Consider the following 17,875-nt stretch of genomic DNA (forward strand, 5'->3'; position numbering starts at 1 on the left):
ATATTTTCTCTGGCCCTTTCTCTCTCTCTTCTCCTTCTGGGACCCCTATAATGCGAATGTTGTTGCGTTTAATGTTGTCCCAGAGGTCTCTTAGTCTGTCTTCATTTCTTTTCATTCTTTTTTCTTTATTCTGCTCTGCAGCAGTGAATTCCACCATTCTGTCTTTCAGGTCACTTATCCGTTCTTCTGCCTCAGTTATTCTGCTATTAATTCCTTCTAGTGTAGCTTTCATTTCAGTTATTGTATTGTTCATCTCTGTTTGTTTGTTCTTTAATTTTTCTAGGTCTTTGTTAAACATTTCTTGCATCTTCTTGATTTTTGCCTCCATTCTTTTTCCAAGGTCCTGGACCATCTTCACTATCATTATTCTGAATTTTTTTTCTGGAAGGTAGCCTATCTCCACTTCATTTAATTGTTTTTCTGGGGCTTTATCTTGTTCCTTCATCTGATGCATAGCCTTCTGACTTTTCATCTTGTCTATCTCTCTGTTAATGTGGTTTTTGTTCCACAGGCTGTAAGATTGTAGTTCTTCTTGCTTCTGCTGTCTTCCCTCTGGTGGATGAGGCTATGTAAGAGGCTTCAGCAAGTTTCCTGATGGGAAGGACTCATGTTGGGTAGAGCTGGGTGTTGCTCTGGTAGGCAGAGCTCAGTAAAACTTTAATCTGCTTGTCTGCTGATGGGTAGGGCTCAGTTCCCTCCCTGTTGGTTGTTTGGCCTGAGGCAATCCAACACTGGAGCCTACCTGGGCTCTTTGGTGGGGCTAATGGTGGACTCTGGGAGTGCTCACACCAATTAGTACTTCCCAGAAGTTCTGCTGCCAGCGTCCTTGTCCTCAGGGTGAGCCACAGCCACCTACCACCTCTGCAGGAGACCCTCCAACACTAGCAGGTAGGTCTGGTTCAGTCTCCCCTGGGGTCACTGCTCCTTCCCTTGGGTCCCGATGTGCACACTACTTTGTGTGTGCCCTCCAAGAGTGGAGTCTCTGTTTTCCCCAGTCCTGTCAGAGTCCTGCTAGCCTTCAAGTCTGATTCTCTAGGAATTCCTCCTCCTGTTGCCAGACCCCCAGGTTGGGAAGCCTGTCGTGGGGCTCAGAACCTTCACTCCAGTGGGTGCACTTCTGTGATATAAATGTTCTCCAGTTTGTGAGTCACCCACCCAGCAGTTATGGGATTTGATTTTATTGTGATTGCGCCCCTCCTACTGTCTCATTGTGGCTTCTCCATTGTCTTTAGATGTGGGATATCTTTTTTGGTAAGTTCCAGTGTCTTCCTGTCAACGATTGTTCAGCCGTTAGTTGTGATTCTGGTGTTCTCACAAGGGGGAGTAAGAGCACGTCCTTCTACTCCGCCATCTTGGTTCTCTGGTTCACAAGTTATTCTTTTCTTTTTCAATTCAATAAGCATGAGTATTTACTATGGATATGACACTGTGCTACTGGGCTGGGTAGTGAGGACCTAAAGATGAGTTAGATATTGTCCCTGACATTCAATTGCCACCTAGAGAGCAAGGCAGGCTGTACTAATCAAGGTTCTCCAAGGAAACAGAACGCATAGAGGTGTATCTATATACAGAGAGATTTGTTTTCAGGAACTGGCTCATACAGCTGTGGGGCCTAGCAAGTCCAAAATCTGTAAAGCAAGCCAGCAGGCTGGAGACCAGGAAAGAAGTGATGCTGCAGTTCAAGTCTGATGGCAGTCTAGAGGTGGAATTCCCCCTTCCTCAGAGGACCTCAGTATTTTTCTCTTAAGGCTTTCAGCTGCTTAAATGAGACCCACCCACCTTATAGAGGGTCCTCTGCTTTAACCAAAGACTGCTGATTTAAATCTTAATCATATCTAAAATATACCTTCACAGCAACATCTATACTGGTTTTAACCTAACATCTTGTCACCAAAGCCTAGCCAAGCTGACACATTAAAACTATCTTTCAGTTACATAGATAATCAATGACAGCACAATGTATACTATTGTATGTCTGTAAAGTGAGTTAGGTCTTTCTTTCATGAGAAATTTCTCTGTAGACGTCAACATTTCAACTAATATTTGTTAATTGCTCTCTCTGAACATGTCATTTACTCCACTGGGGATTCCACTTATATAACATTCAATCCTCATAACAACTTGTGTTATGGGTATTGTTATCATCTTTTAAAGGTGAAAGAGATCCCAGTAACCTACATGAGGTTCCACAGCTAATATGTAGAGGAGCTGAGATTTGAGTAAAGCTTTTCCAACCCAAGTTCAATGATCTTTCTACTACATCATGACACCTTTAACAAACACCTAACTTGAAGCCTTGCTTTTCCTCCAAGAAGCAGTTATTTTGCCAGAAATTCTGTCGTACCATGAGATTTTCCTAAGAGGGATGCTCTACATTCAAGGATGTGCATCAGTTTTCCCAGCTCATTTCATACTAGCTCTGCATCTGGGAGAAGGGCCTGATTGGTCACGACTCTATTGGGTCATGCTGAGTCAGTAACCTGAAGGAGAAGCTTCTCAGATGTCATTATTAGGACTGAGTTTTTTTCACAAAAAAAATTGTCTCAACTCCAGGCCAGACACAGAGCACACAGCCACAGGTCTTTCTCAATGGAGAAGGTAGAATTGTCAGTACTAAGCTAATCTATTAAGTGTTTGCTCAGTATATAAAGAGTACTCCACTTTAAACTTACCAAAATTAAGTAGAAAAATGGACTGCAAATTTAAAAATGCACTGTCTCTGGAGTTCCAACTTTCAACAGAAAAATAGACAAATGATATAGACATGTGAATTCAGTAAATATTTATTGAAGGCCTGCTAAGGGCCAAACACTGTTGACACTTCAAGGGATACAAAATGAGTAGGACATAGTCTCCAACCTCAAGGACACAAGGAGTGGAGAAGAAGAGGAGAAATAATATTTCTTAAATGGCTATTATATGTCAGTCATTTAATCTCATTTAATCCTCATAACAATCCCATGAAGTAGAGAGTATTATCCCCTTTTTATAGAGGAAGAATCTTGGTCTTAGCAAAATGGAGTGACTTGCCCGAGATCATCTATCTGGTAAATATTAGAGCTGGGATCATCTCCCAGATCTCTCTCTAAATCCAAAGCTCATGTGAGGATACTGACCAGGAAAGAAGTGATGTAGCAGCTCAAGTCTGAGTGTCTAGAGGTGGAATTCCCCCTTCCTCAGAGGACCTCAGTCTTTTTCTCTTAAGGCTTTCAACTGATTAAATGAGACCCACCCACATTATGGAGGGTCATTACAGAGAAGATAAAACATATACACAAACTATTATAGCTGGGGAAGAAATATAACACTGAGAAGGGATCGAGGAAAGTTGGGGAAATATGGAGGTGTTATTTGAAATGGACTTTAGAAAAGATGGTATTTTTCAGGTCGAGATGAGAAAAAGTAGAAGGTGTTTGGAGGATAAGAGTTGCACAAGCTCTCATGGAGCTTTAAAACCAAGATAATCATTTTAGAAAGGGTTAATGAATACAGATTAGAGCAAAGCAGATTAGAAGAAAGGGAGAACAGGTAGGACATCCTCACAAGTGTGCTCAGAAGAACCAGCAGGAATAGAAAGTGAGGACAGATTTGAGACACATCGCAGAGGGGATCGTAGGTGGTACTGAACTGAAATGATTGATCACTATGTCCAGACTTCTGTGGATGCAATGAAACCAATTCTGGTGATGGAGTAGTTTACTTAGTCAGAACCATGGGCTAGAGGTCTTACTAAAGATGAAAGGAAAAACACAGGGAGAGACAGAGAGAGAGAGAGGGAGAGAGAATGAGGGAGAGAAAAGGAGAGGGGTTTTAGAATTTCTGTCCTGGAAGCGGAGCACATCTGAGTTGTGACCAAGTGTAAGATGTGACCTTGCTGGTGGAGTGGCTGAGATAGGATGAAAACAGAGCTCATCTGAGTGGAAGAGACTGGAAGATTATGAATCTAGAAGTCATCATGGAAGCTGGCAATGAATCACATGGAAAGAAGTCAGTATTCTGGAGGATGAGACCATTGAAGGAAGTCAGAAAAAGCCTTCAGAATTAAAGGTAACTGGGATCCAGGAGCAGAAAAGCAGAGGGCAGAAAAGTTGGAAATTTACCATGAGTCAGAAGAAAATATTGTCTGAAAATTGGAGAGTGTATTATCCTGCAATCATAGGAAGTATTTTCGTGAGAAAAAGAAAAAGACTCCTAACTTAAAGTCAGGAAAGAAATAAAATATTAGACATTCACGTAAAGAATTACACTTTCCATATTTGCTGGCAAGGAATGTCAAGAGAGGAAATGAATGCTGTCAGATCAAATTATAATGCTTTACCCTTCCTCACCTTTCCTTACCTGTCCTGCATCCAACCCACCCAGTCTATGTAAACCTAATAAGGAAGAGAAAAATAGAAACTGAGCAAATTCTCTCCCATTTTTGTTGTGTCCATCACTTGCTATCACTGAAATAGGCTTGCATGTTCAAGGACACCCTGCCCATCTGTATCACTTGTGATGTCAAGTTGGAAAGACAGAGTGTTGGTTCATGTAATATGCGAGAGGACATGTGGCCTGAGTGAATAACTCCTAATCAGCATGAGGTATAAAAGGCAAGTCTGTCCAACATGGCACCATGAGCTAGCTGCATTCCAGACCCATGACGTGGTATGAGGTTTCACGACTCCGTCAGCAATTGTGCTCCAGTTGTTGCTTCTATGAACTATCAGGTTTTGCAAGCCTGGAACTTCCACCTACCCGGAGCAGATTGCTGAAGCTTATCTAGCATCTGTCGGTGAAGAGCTCATTGCACTGTCATGCATTTTCTGGTTTAGACTTGATTCGATTGTCACATAATCCAGGGGGAAAATAAAGAGCTCTGTGCACTGATCCTCCTGTAATTTCAATTTTTCTATTCTTAGTGCTCTGCCCGCTAGGGAATTCCAGAAAGTGCTGCTTAATGGTTATATGGCAGGTCATGACAAAGATATGAGTGGTACAGCTGTCAGTCAGAAGGGAAGACTGAGGGAAACAGTCCGGGCTGCTGGCAGCTGACCAGATGCGTTTGCTTTGTGTTGACGTTAGACTCTCATTTGGAAGGAACCTTGGAGGTCAGTGAGAACAATTGTTCATTCAAAGCAGCATTGCTGGGATATGGCCTTCCAGGATTAGGGAGCTGGCTGCCTTGTGGGACATGGCTATACTATCAAAGCTGAAATCTATATGAGGAGCTAATATTTATTGAGTGCCTACTGTGTATCAGGCACTGTGCTAGTTCTATAAATGTGTTATCTGAACAGCCCTCACAGCAAACCTGCAAGGTGTGTCCTCTCACTCTCATTTTCCAGATGGGAAACAGATTCCAGTCCTGTGGAGCCACGATCTGAACACACACGTGCAGTTTGGAGGACCACAGAACCCATGTTCTTTCAACTCACATCATGCTGTTCCCCAGGGATTCTGTGTTCCACCCTTCAGAGTACAACATTCACTCTGAATTCTCTGAATTGTTCCCCTGAGCCTTGTGTAACTCAAAAGTTCTGCCAGCTCCTCTCTGGGGTGCCATAAATCTACAGGTTCTCTCACAAGAATATTAGTAATAATAACAATAATAGGCTCTTAAATGATTTGCAAATATATTATTTTCTTTTCACACAAGTCTTATAAAATGGATAGAACAAGTAGTTTATCGTTCAGTTTACAGATAAGGAAACAAGACTCAGAGAACCAAATTCCTTATGTCATGGCTAGTCAAGTGAGGAATCCCGGATCCAAACCCACGTCTTCTAATGCCAAGGCCGGTGGTTCTCAGAGTGTGGCATCTGGACCAGCGGCATCTGCAACATCTGGGAATTTGTTTATGCACAAATTCTTAGGATCCATCACACATCTAATAAATCGGAAACTCTGGGGGTGGGTCCAACAATCCATGTTGGAAAAAGCCCTCTAGGTGCCTGCAATGCACACTCATTCAAGTCGGGTCTAAGCCAGAGCGTCTCCCATCGCCCAGTATGGCGTGCACCCCACCAGCCCTCGTTCTGATCTCTGTGATGAATAGAAAGAGAAAAGGTGACTGGTCTAACAGAATCTTTTGTACCTGAAGTAATTTTCCTCAGTAATTTCTTAAGTTTATGCTTGGTGTTGGAAAAAACAGATCTCAGCCCCAACAGAGGAGGTTGGTCAAGGCCATTGAACTTAATTTTCAGTGACCTCAAGGGTGACAGTCCTACCAAAGAGAGATTTTACTTTTTTTCTTCTGCTTCCAAAAAATTTTCTTTTACCTCCACAGTACTGCACTTATGACACTATACCATCATAATCCCAAACAGCGCTTATGGATTTTTGGTTTTGATAGAATTTGCCTATTATCATTAAACTAAGAAAATATTTTTTCTAACACACTATTTATTACAAATTAGCAATATTCATCCAAATAAGAAATCTAAGGTGATCACTTAATGACCAGTGGACATTATGGTGCCTGGGAAAGCAGGCAATTTGGAAAAGAAGTTGAGAACTGACAACTCTGATCAAGCAAATGGCCATCAAGGTCAGTAGAAATATCACTTGTCCCAAATTAATATCTGCTGGGAAGAAAGCATTGCACTGAGGACAAGAGCATGGTCTTTGAAGTCAGATGGACCTGGGGTCCAGCCATACCTATGCCACTTACTATCTACAGACTTAGGCACGTTACCTATCTACCTCAGCCTCACTCTATGCATCTGAAAAATGGGGATCATATTCAAACCCACTAGAAGTGATGTTTTCAGAATCAAATGGCCCTATATATGAAAAGTACCTAACACAGTGACTACCACAGAGTAAAGACCCCAGAACTGTTAGCAATTATGTTTATGTATTAAGTATATATATGTGACAGGCACATAGTAGGTCAAATGCCAGAGATGTAACAATAACTGTCATGTGAACCTTGCCCTCTGATCCTTAAGTCTAACCCTTTCAGTCTATTCTGGAAAAGTCTGTTTTGGGTTTATTTTTTAATTTATTTTTATTTATTATTATTATTTGTTTTTTGTGTGGTACCCGGGCCTCTCACTGCTGCAGCCTCTCCCGTTGTGGAGCACAGGCTCCGGACGCGCAGGCCCAGTGGCCACGGCTCGCGGGCCCAGCCGTCCCGCGGCATGCAGGATCCCCCAGGACCGGGGCACAAACCCACATCCCCCACATCGGCAGGCAGACCCCCAACCACTGCACCACCAGGGAAGCCCTTGGGTTTATTTTTAATGCAGCAGTGGAACATATCCAGAATTCACCATATAACCTGGTAGGGCTGGGCTGGCCACTAGTAGGGCTACTTCCCTAAGTATCATATTTCAACAAATCTAAGGCACCATCATTGAAAGTTGCATTATTTGAAGTACAATTCAGAAGGCAAAAACATGGCCAATCATAATTGTAAGATGCCATTCATTTAGTATCTGAGGAGTATGGTACTCCTCAATACCAGTGGGGAATATTAAGATGTGCCCTAATTTCAATTCAAAAGGTGAAAAAAAAAATCTGTGTCTTAGACTCAATATGGCATTTTCATTTCCCCATCACTGCCTAGAATCCACAAAGACACACTCTGCCTGGACCGTGCATGTATGTGTGTTAACAGGGTGGAAGAGGAAGTGGCTTGTGAGAAAGACATTTCACAGTAGACTGGAACTGTCTTGGAGGGAAACTGACTAAGCCAGAAAATAAATAAGATATCAGTGAGATTGATCCTGCACTTAGAGAACAGTGAATACCTGGGCTGCCCGTGTGCCATCTCCAAATGACTGCAGCCAGGTCAGTTAGGTATACATTTGCTTGGTCCCTACTCTACACCATTCACTATTGAGCGTAGGGCTACAGGCAAAAGAACATCTATTCTTTGTAGGGGTTCACATACCAGTAGGAGAGACAGACGTGTAAACACAACGCAGATCGATGGTTTCAGTATATTGAAATATGCACAAAATCTAGAAATAGTACAGGGAAAATGATTCATGGGGTGTGGAGGTGGGGAAGAGCAGGGAGTGTATATTGAAAAAGGTTTCCTGTGAGTCAATACCTGAAGGAGATTTTGAAAGATAACCCAGAGCTGAATGAGTAGCTAGTGAGAGCACAGAATGGACAGAAGGCGTGGGTGCCTTGTGTCCACTCCAACTAACCTTGCCCTACTCCAGCCAGCTAGGAAGAGCAGTGCCAAACCAGTGACTTTGCAAACTCATATGAAGTACCTCACTATTATTACACACATACAGAAAGACAAAATGAAAAAAAACCAAAAACCTGGCACAGATTTAGTACTATTTTCCCCCACAGAGTTGACAAGCTCTTACCTTCTTTCCAAAAAGCAACGTTAGGACTCCGTGTCTTAAGGACAAGTTGAGATATACTTTTTTTTTTCTAATTCTCTGTATTTCACTTTAGAGAATAAAAGAGAAAGGAAGGGAAAAATAGATTGTAATAAAGGAAGAAGGAAAAAAACTTATCATGATGTTGATATAAAATACGGATAAGTCAGGGAAATGAAGGAGCATGTGTGATTTTTTTTCTCAAGGAGGAGTTTTGCTATGTATTCGGGGATGGTCTATGTGAGCTGGGAAAGCGTGTACAAATTGATTCAGTTTTTCTCTGGGCACTGGTTCAAATTTGTCTCCTTTCTGTCTACAGGCAATGCTGATGGTGCAGTAAAGTTTTTATTATTCAGACAGGACTCTGGCCACCTCTGACACTTCCAAAGTTAGTGATTCATTTCCTTGATTCTACCAGCTTGTCACTGCCAACATAGGGTCCCTCTGCACATGGCAGAGTATCCTGAACCACAAATTTACTGCTGCTCCTTCCTTGTTTCTTTTTAATAGCTGCCATTCATCAAATTGCCTTCTTCCTACATCTGCCACCCACTATACACCCTCATTTACACTCTGATAAACATACCAGATAATGCCAGTTTGATCAGAGATTTCATATACCAGGGCAAAAATATACCAGGTGACTCATCTTTGGACTTTCTGGGATTTCAGGGTGAATTTGTTCACAAAGAGCATATGCATAACCCAGGATCCCTCTGAAATAAAATCCCGGATCAGTTGCACAATACCCTGGACACTGATTACGGTTAAGCAGAAATAGACAAGAGTATATGATTATGGTTCCAATCAAGGAGACCTCACCCCACATAAATATCTTTGCATGGTGATCGTGAATACAAAGCCTTTAGCACAATGCCTGATAAATTAAGACCATCGAAAAGTTAATTTCTGCTATGTAGAGTGATCTCAAGGGCATCCTACCCTAATCTGAGATGATAGGTATTTTAGAAGGATCCAAAGCTATGAAAGAGGAGAAACACAGAGGAAAGGGGAAGTTTGGTTTGTTTTTATCAGAACCTGTTTTGACTTAAAACAGGGAAAAGCCAAGCCTGACTGTCTTCCTCAATATTAAACCAGCTTAGAAAGCCACAAAATCTCATTTTTAAACACACTTTGGTGGACCAAAGAACATAGCATGCTGTGTATCAATGGGATTCCATGCTCGTCAGATCATAGAGAATTTTTTGTGTACATAATTTATATATTTTTGTAGAGCAAAAAGAATTCAGTTTTCATCAGGATCCTTTCTTTAAGTCAGGGCAAAACTCTTCTGTCTTCTGTGTCTGATGTCAGGTCACCCTGTTTCATGATGGGGAGCGCTGGGGAAATAATGGATGACAGAAAGGAGAGGGGAACTGGTGGGTTTTGATCTGTGTATGATGCACAGGTAACTCATCTGTGCCTCCTCAATACTTCCTCCTGGCCCCATGGATGCGGTGACAGGAGAACAAGTACAGCAGAAGGAATCAAATCTGAGTGATGACTCTTCCCTCCCCTCCCTTCCCTACTTATGCCCTGTGACATGATTGTCATCCTTCCCACCGGAGTTTTAAATAAAGGCTTCTATGGCTCTCAGGGCTGTGGGAGAAATCCCCTCCCCTCAGCCTTCGACAAAATGTCGTTTGGCAAATTACGGTGAGAACGGCATTATGGTGTGGAGTTTCTAGTAGAAAGTATTTTTCTGTTTTGTGTTTGAGAAAAATGTAGGTATTGTGTTAAGAAATTAAATAGTTCATACATTTTGAGCCCTTTTTAATAGCTATTATTTATTAAACTATTAGCATTTTATTCACTATATATTCAAATGAATCATTGAACATATAACAAATTACATTTAAATATTTAAATTATATTCATGGGGAGAAGTACGTTTGGATCTTTTATTTACGTAAAGAGCACTCTGAATAATTGTGTTTTTTGTTTTGTTTTGTTTTTGAATTATCGTGTTTTTAAAAACCACTTAGAAGCATAAAATCCTAACGTTTCAGAGATTGGAAAGCTCTTAGGCATCCCTTAGTCTACTTTAAATTAATCAATAACTTAAGTGCCTCATTCAAAAACAACCAACCAGATAGTGCTTGAGGGGTACACTGGGGAATTTTTCTATCATATCATGATACTCCTGACTTAACTCCATGGATACATTGTACTGAATCATAAAATTTACATTTGGAATAATAGAGTCTAAAGGATCTTATCCAACGTAAATACAATTTGCCAGCATTTTCACTGACATTCTAAAGCAACAGGATCCCAACTAACAATTATTTCTTCACATTGTACTTTTGTAACTGTCTGATCTACCTTATTACTAACTCTGGTGTTACCCTTTATTATCTAAATAAGTGCCTAAGTTTGACTCATGACAATGTCTCTGTCCTGGATCTGTTTTCATGCTCCCTCTCGCCATCCCTCAGTGACCAAAACATCTTCCTAAAGCAGTTCTTTGGCTAACAAAGAGAAGCTTCAGCACCAAGAAGAATATGCTCCTGTCCAATTAGAAGCAAAAATTTCTGTGAATTCTCTTTGATAGTTATAAATTCAATCATTCACTAACTCATTCATTTAAGAATTTTTTTCCTGGGACACATCCCAAGTCCCAGGCACTGGATTAATGCTGTGAAGAATCAGAACTGAATGAGACACTGACCCTGGACTCATGGAGCCCACAGTCTGGTGAGGGCAAGACGTGCATGCCAGGCACTGTTAATACAGGGCAGAGGAAGCAATAAATAGAAATATAAGGCAGGTGCTTTGGGGGAGTGGAGAGGAAGGAATCATATCTGGGAATCATAAGGAAAAGCTTTGTCTAAATATGCAAAATCCAAGCAGTCAAGACACTAAGGTGCTAGAATCTTCCGAAAACGAGTTAACTTCCCTGCAATGGGGAAGACACAGCCCAGCTGAAAACCAGCATCTGGGCATCCTGATCATAGGAATGTCAACAGTCATTGCCAGATCACCACCCAGAGTGGGTCTTAGGACCTGGAGTAGAGACAGAAGGTCAGAATCAGAAAGAATGGGTCAGAGAGAATCTACTCGGAGACCAAGCCAGCCATCCCTAAGCCACTGGAGAAACAGTCAAACTATACAGCTCTGGAAACACACATTCTCAGCTGCTCAACCAGGCAGATCAGGCTGGGTTGACTCTGGGAGATCTAATCGGTCACAGGTACATTTTGGCCTTTTAGGTGTGTTTTGGCCAAAGGATCAAACTGTCATTTCGCACAGTTGAGGTTGAGAGGTAGCAACTTACACTTTCTTTCTACTGGAGCTGACACAGCACCAGAGCCCGGGTGCTCTCATACATCTGCACGTGCCTGGGAGATGCCCAGATCGCTATATTGCCTAAATCTCAAACCTTTCAGATAACTCTTTTTGGCTCTGGGGACCAAGGCTAGGATGAGGCCAGTGAGGCATCTAGGATGCAAAATACAAGGGGGCACCCACTGTCAGGTGCTCACCCTGCCCTTGCACCTCTGTGAGATGAGTGAGGGCTTCCCTAAACCCTGCCTCTCCCCCCAGAGTGGCTTTCAATTCCAGGAGGTGGAAGGGCTTCAACAGTTCTATGACAGGTAGACACTTAAACAAAGAGAAGCATGGAGCAATGAGAAGCCTGGTCAATTTCCCAAGGAACTGCGGTTAAACATTCCATTGACAGAGTCCCAAAGGCAATGGTATTCCAAATGCCCAGTCAAAATAGGGCTTTTCTGATTTCTTTTTTTCAAAGGAAAGATTTGATTCATCTCTTAACTTACCTTTTTCCATGAACCCTCTTCATATCTCCCCAGTTGAAAATGCATTTCACAGCTCCTTTCCCCTCTGTTCATTGAAAACAGAAATTCAAAATATATGTCACTGAGAAGAAAAGTTTCCACGTAGGATATTTTTCAAATTCTGTTGTGGCTGAAGCCTTGGTTGTTAACACCTGAGTCCTGCTAAGGAGGGTCAGCTCTCATGTCCAAAGCAGTTTTAGGATTAGTGCATATCTATTACAATGCCCTCTGGCTCCCTCTCCGTCAGTGAGACTTGAAATTAGCAATCATTGTTATAAACAGAGTGATAACCACAAAATATTCAACAAATTAAATATATGGTTTAACAACTACATAATCCAGAGAGAAAGCATAGACATTATTATTTTCATAACATATTCCATCTTCTTCTTCATTATCCAATTTGATTCAAATTCATTATTCTCCATTTTTTTAAGAAAAATAAAGCTAGTATTATCATAAATTTGTACCCATGTTTTCCTTTTTATTATATTCTCTTTTTCTTGTAATATCTTTATTCACACTCAAAAAAAAAAGTCCTATTTGGGAAAGAGAGAAAAAAAATAAGGGGAAGAAGTTGTTTATGAGGCTGGAGAGATTTTATTTACATAGCCCCATGACTTCAAAAGAAATTGGTAGATTTTTCTCAAAGGACAAGAAAAGAACTAAATATGTTGTGTTTCACAGAGTCACAAATACTTGGATACGCGAAGCTGAATTACAACAGAGCACACTCTTTCCTGAACACAGAGAGGTCAGATGCTCACACAAAACCTTCACAACACAGCTGAGGGTGAGCCCTGCTACACCAGGCCCGTTGTACCGGGGTCCCAGACAGAGGTCACTTTCCAGTGAACCTGAATGCAGCCCAGCCGATTCAGAGGTGAGGTCAAAGCGTCCAGCAGCACAGAAATGCGGGCCTTTCCCTCAGTGATTCATCCCTGTCAGCAATCAGGCAGACTGTCCCTGAGAGTCTGGCATAAATTACTTCATCACTGTCAATTTTAATTTAAAGCCCATTTAGGGACTTCCTTGGCAGTCCAGTGGTTAAGACTTCGCCTTCCAATGCAGGGGGTGTGGCCTCGATCCCTGGTCGGGTAGTTAAGATGCCACATGCCCCGCAGCCAAAGAACCAAAACATAAAACAGAAGCAGTATTGTAACAAATTCAATAAAGACTTTAAAAAATGGTCCACATCAAAAAAAAATCCTTAAAAAAAAAAATAAAGCCCATTTAAAGATCATTGTAGTCTGATGCAGACCGGGGCAAGAGAAACTGAAAGTGTTACAAATGTTTTAAACAATCTCACCCAAGTGGGTAAAGGGAGATGTGCAGACCTAAGTCACTTTGGAAATGAGAGGAGTTGGTAAGACTAATAGCAAAAGGAACTGTATATGAGCATTTACTCTAGTGGATGAAGTTGTTTCTCATGGGGGTGCAGGTTAACAATTCTAATTCTACTCTACATGTATACTGGAATGGAATAATTAAGTATCTTCCATGCAGAAGAATTCCAAATAATTTATGTAAGTACTTTTCCCTGAAGAAGGGGGAGCATAAATCCCCACTCCTTAAGCATGGGCTGTGCATAGTGACTTCTTTCCAGAATACAGTATGGAAAGTGGGGGGAGAAAAGAGTAACTTCAGAGGAGAAACCTGACAAACACTACTTCCGCCAGGTGATCAAGGTCAGCATCATTGGTCATGAATCATGTTGACACAATGCACCCTTGATATGATGTGATGAGAATGACACTTCACCTCTGTGATCTTTCTCCCCAGAAGTCTATCTTTGAGAAAAATAAAGGGGTATCCTACAATATACCTGATCAGAACACCTCAAAAGTGTCAAGATTACCAGCAACAAGGAAAGTCCGAGAAACTGTCACAGCGAAGAGGGCCTAAAGAGACATGTCAACTAAAGTAATATGGTATCCTGGATGGGATCCTGGAACAGAAAAAAGACATTATGTAAAAAGTAAGGAAATCTGAATAAACTACGGACTTCAGTTAATAATGTATCAATATCTATTCATTAATTGTATCAAATATTTCATACTAATATAACATATTAATAACAGAGGAAGCTACGTGTACAGGTATATGAGAGCTCCTGGTACTATCTTAATTTTACTGTAACTCTAAAACTGTTCTAAAAATAAAGTTTCTTTAAAAAAAATCAACCACTGTAGTCTGAATGCAACTGAAGAACAGTTAGCTAGTTTGTCACTTATGATTAATTCTGGCTGTTTTATATAGTTAAGAGCAAGGAGACAGAAGGGGTGATAAAATATAAGTTTATCCAACTCTAACATTAAGAGAAAGCCTCAAGTATTTAGATAAGTTTTTAGATTTCTGAGACTCTGACATCCAACTCTGTACAATTTGTTAATAAAGTCTATCAATATCTGAGGCTATAAGCAAAAAATTGAGTCATGAGTAAGCAGTAATAAAAGTAGCAGTAATTTTAAAAAATAGCCACCATTTACAACGTGTTATTTCACGGAAACTTCCCAAAAATGTTGTGAGGTAGGGTTGATATTTTAATCCTGTTTTGCAGATGAGAAAGCTGAGACTTGGAGGGATTACGAAATTTGCTCGAGTGAAATTCTAGCAAAGCTGGGATTTGAACCAGCAGATGTTCTGAATCCACGTTCACCCGTCTAATAATACTAGGCTGTTTAATCCAGATGATGGCTGAGTTTATTATGACCTGTAGGCTCAACTGTAATAAATAAAAATAATCTGTGTAGCAGACAAGTGACTCCTGTGCGCTTGGAAGAGCAACTCTTTGGGAGTATGAGATTAACAGATACAAGCTACTATACATAAATTACATAACAGCAAGGATTTACTGTGTAGCACAGGGAACTGTATTCAATATCTTGTATTGTAATGGATAATAATCCATTAATAATCCATTGGATAAAAATCCAATAATCCGAAAAAATATACATATATACATATATATAACTAAATCAGCTTGCTGTATACCAAAAACTGACAGTACTGTAAATCAACTATCCTTCAATTTAACAAAATAAAACAAATGGTTGTTACCTTTGGTAACAAGAAAGGGGTAAAGGGATAAGATAGACTAGGCGCATGTAAGTAGATGTAAATGTGTTGGTAATGTTCTAATTTTTTTCCACCGGGCAGTAGTTTCATAGGTGTTTATCATATTAAATTTATAAATAAAGCCAAAAAAAAAAAAAAAAAAAAGATGGCCTGAGAAGAAAGGCGATGCTGTAGTCAATTTTGTGAGATTCAAGGTCAGCAGGAGAAAAAGCTGATAGGTGAGTAGGCCCGATTGTGCTGACCTCTATGGACTGCATCAAGGCTAACCCTTCCTCACCCTTTGGGAACTGGTTCAGCCACAGAAGGTCCTGGCAGGGGACAGTGGGGACGAGGAGATCATGTTTGGGCTGTGAATTGCCCCTGCCTGTCCCCTGCCGGCCTGAGCGTTGACAGTGATTGCCTCATTCCTGGTTAGACTACATTTTGTTTGCTTTGGCTTCAGCTGCCCTGGCTCGCACCCTCTCTCTCTCTCCCCACTACCCTCTCAAATCCAGTAATCTCCTTGCACTTGCTGGTTTTAGAATGGTTACTTAGTCTGGGTTTCCCTGAAAGAAGAGGCTGCAATGCAGGCTTGAGTGCACATGATTTATTCGGGAACTTTCCTCAGAGCACGGGAATGAGAGGCAGGGGTAGTGGAGAGGAAGTAAAAACCCAAACAAGGATGAGTTATTGAATTGGCCACCGCTCTCATCAAGTGGCACTCAGTTCCTCAATCTGCTGAGGAATTTTCTGAAATAAATCACAGAACATTTTGCTGGGGAAGTAATAGGGGAGTGGGCATCAACTGGCTTCCATCGCCCCTGCATCAAGGGTGACGCACCAGCACCAACCCGCCCGTTTCCGGGTTGTGTGTGCCTGGATGCCGGGAATTGTCCCACAGGCAGCCCACGTCCGAGCGTCAGAGAAGCCGGGATAGGACTGGAGAGGCCTCAGGGACAGCGGAGATGCTGGTGGGATGCGGAGTAGCTCGTCTCCACGGGGCGGGGAAGGTGGAGGGTGGGTTGTGAAGATGACGCCCTACTATGCTAGCTCTGGGGTTCTCGGTTACCCTCTTGGTTTTTTTTTGTTTGTTTGTTTCTTCACTTTTACTTAACCCTGCCACTCATCATATACAGTTCCTTCTTTAAAATCTCAATTGCCTCATTTGGACGTCTGTTTCCTGTTACAAGGTTGCCTGCTTCACTGGTATGCTTTCACGCCCGCCTTCAGAGACTCTTCCTCTCCTTTCCTCACCACTCTCTCTCTCCAAAAAATGACACCTAATGGTTTTATGCCCCCCTCTTGTACTGAGTTGGATAGCATCCCCCCAAAATTTATGTCCTTCTTGAAAACTACGGAACGCGACCTTATTTGGAAACAGGGTTATTGCAGATAAAATTAAGATGAGGTCATACTGGAGTAGGGTGAGGCTTGGAAGATGACTTGCAACCTTATAAGAAGAGACATAGGGAAAACAGCCTGTGAAGATGGAAGCAGAGACTGGAGAGATGTGTCTACAAGTCAAAGAAAAGGAAGAATTACCAGCAGCCAACAGAAGCTAGGGGAAAGGCATGGCGCAGACTGTTCCTCAGAAGAGGGAGCCATCCCTACCAACACCTTGATCTCAGACTTATGCATTCCTCTAGAACTGTAAGAGAATCGGTTTCTGTTGTTTAAGGTAGCGGTCCCCAACCTTTTTGGCACCAGGGACCAGTTTCGTGGAAGACAGGTTTTCCACGGACTGGAGTGGGGGGATGGTTTCCAGATGATTCAAGCACATTACATTTATTGTGCATTTTATTTCTATTATTATTACACTGTAATATATAATGAAATAATTATACAACTCACCGTAATGCAGAATCAGTGGAAACCCTGAGCTTGTTTTCATTTGCCACTCACTGATAGAGTTTTTCTTTTTTTAATTTGCAGTACGCAGGCCTCTCACTGTTGTGGCCTCTCCCGTTGCGGAGCACAGGCTCCGGACGCTCAGGCTCAGCGGCCGTGGCTCACGGGCCCAGCCGCTCCGCGGCATGTGGGATCTTCCCAGACTGGGGCACGAACCCGTGTCCCCCGCATCGGCAGGCAGACTCCCAACCACTGCACTACCAGGGAAGCCCACTAATAGAGTTTTGATATGAGTCTGCAAGCAATTGATTTATTATGGTCTCTGTGCAGGCAAACCTCTCTGCTAGTGATAATCTGTGTTTGCAGCCGCTCCCCAGCACTATCATCACTGCCTCAGCTCCACCTCAGATCATCAGGCATTAGATTCCCATAAGGAGCGGGCAACCTAGATCCCTCGCATGCGCAGCTCACAGTGGAGTTTGAGCTCCTATGGGAACCTAATGCTGTCACTGATCTGACAGGAGGTGGAGCTCAGGTGGTAATACGAGTGATGGGGAGCGGCAGTAAATACAGATGAAGCTTAGCTCGCTCGCCCGCCACTCACCTCCTGCTGTGCGGCCCAGTTCTTAATAGGCCACGGACCAGTACCAGTCCACAGCCCAGGGCTTGGGACCCCTGGTTTAAGGCCACCCAGTTTGTGGTAATTTGTTAGGAGAACCCTAGGAAACGAATACATCTCCCCATGAAGACTCTCCTTCAAATTTCCACAGAAATCTGTCTAAAAAGACTTGTGTTCCATTTTTCTCACAACCCATCAAAACTTATCTGTCCTGGGTTTATCCTTTG

At 42.0% G+C, this 17,875-nt stretch overlaps 1 long non-coding RNA gene across 1 annotated transcript; it reads left to right on the plus strand.

Moving 5' to 3' along the window:
• Positions 1 to 426: 426 nt before the first annotated feature.
• On the plus strand, positions 427 to 15,155 carry LOC149747895 (uncharacterized). Its single transcript, XR_016395219.1, has 4 exons — positions 427 to 888; positions 12,812 to 13,007; positions 13,907 to 14,102; positions 14,685 to 15,155. It is a non-coding gene; the product is annotated as an uncharacterized LOC149747895 (long non-coding RNA).
• The last annotated feature ends 2,720 nt before the right edge of the window (positions 15,156 to 17,875 follow it).

The sequence above is a fragment of the Delphinapterus leucas genome, chromosome 12 (genome assembly GCF_059928025.1).
Source record: "Delphinapterus leucas isolate spDelLeu-1000000601 "Yukka" chromosome 12, BTC_Dleu_Yukka2, whole genome shotgun sequence".
In the NCBI taxonomy this organism is placed as follows: domain Eukaryota; kingdom Metazoa; phylum Chordata; class Mammalia; order Artiodactyla; family Monodontidae; genus Delphinapterus; species Delphinapterus leucas.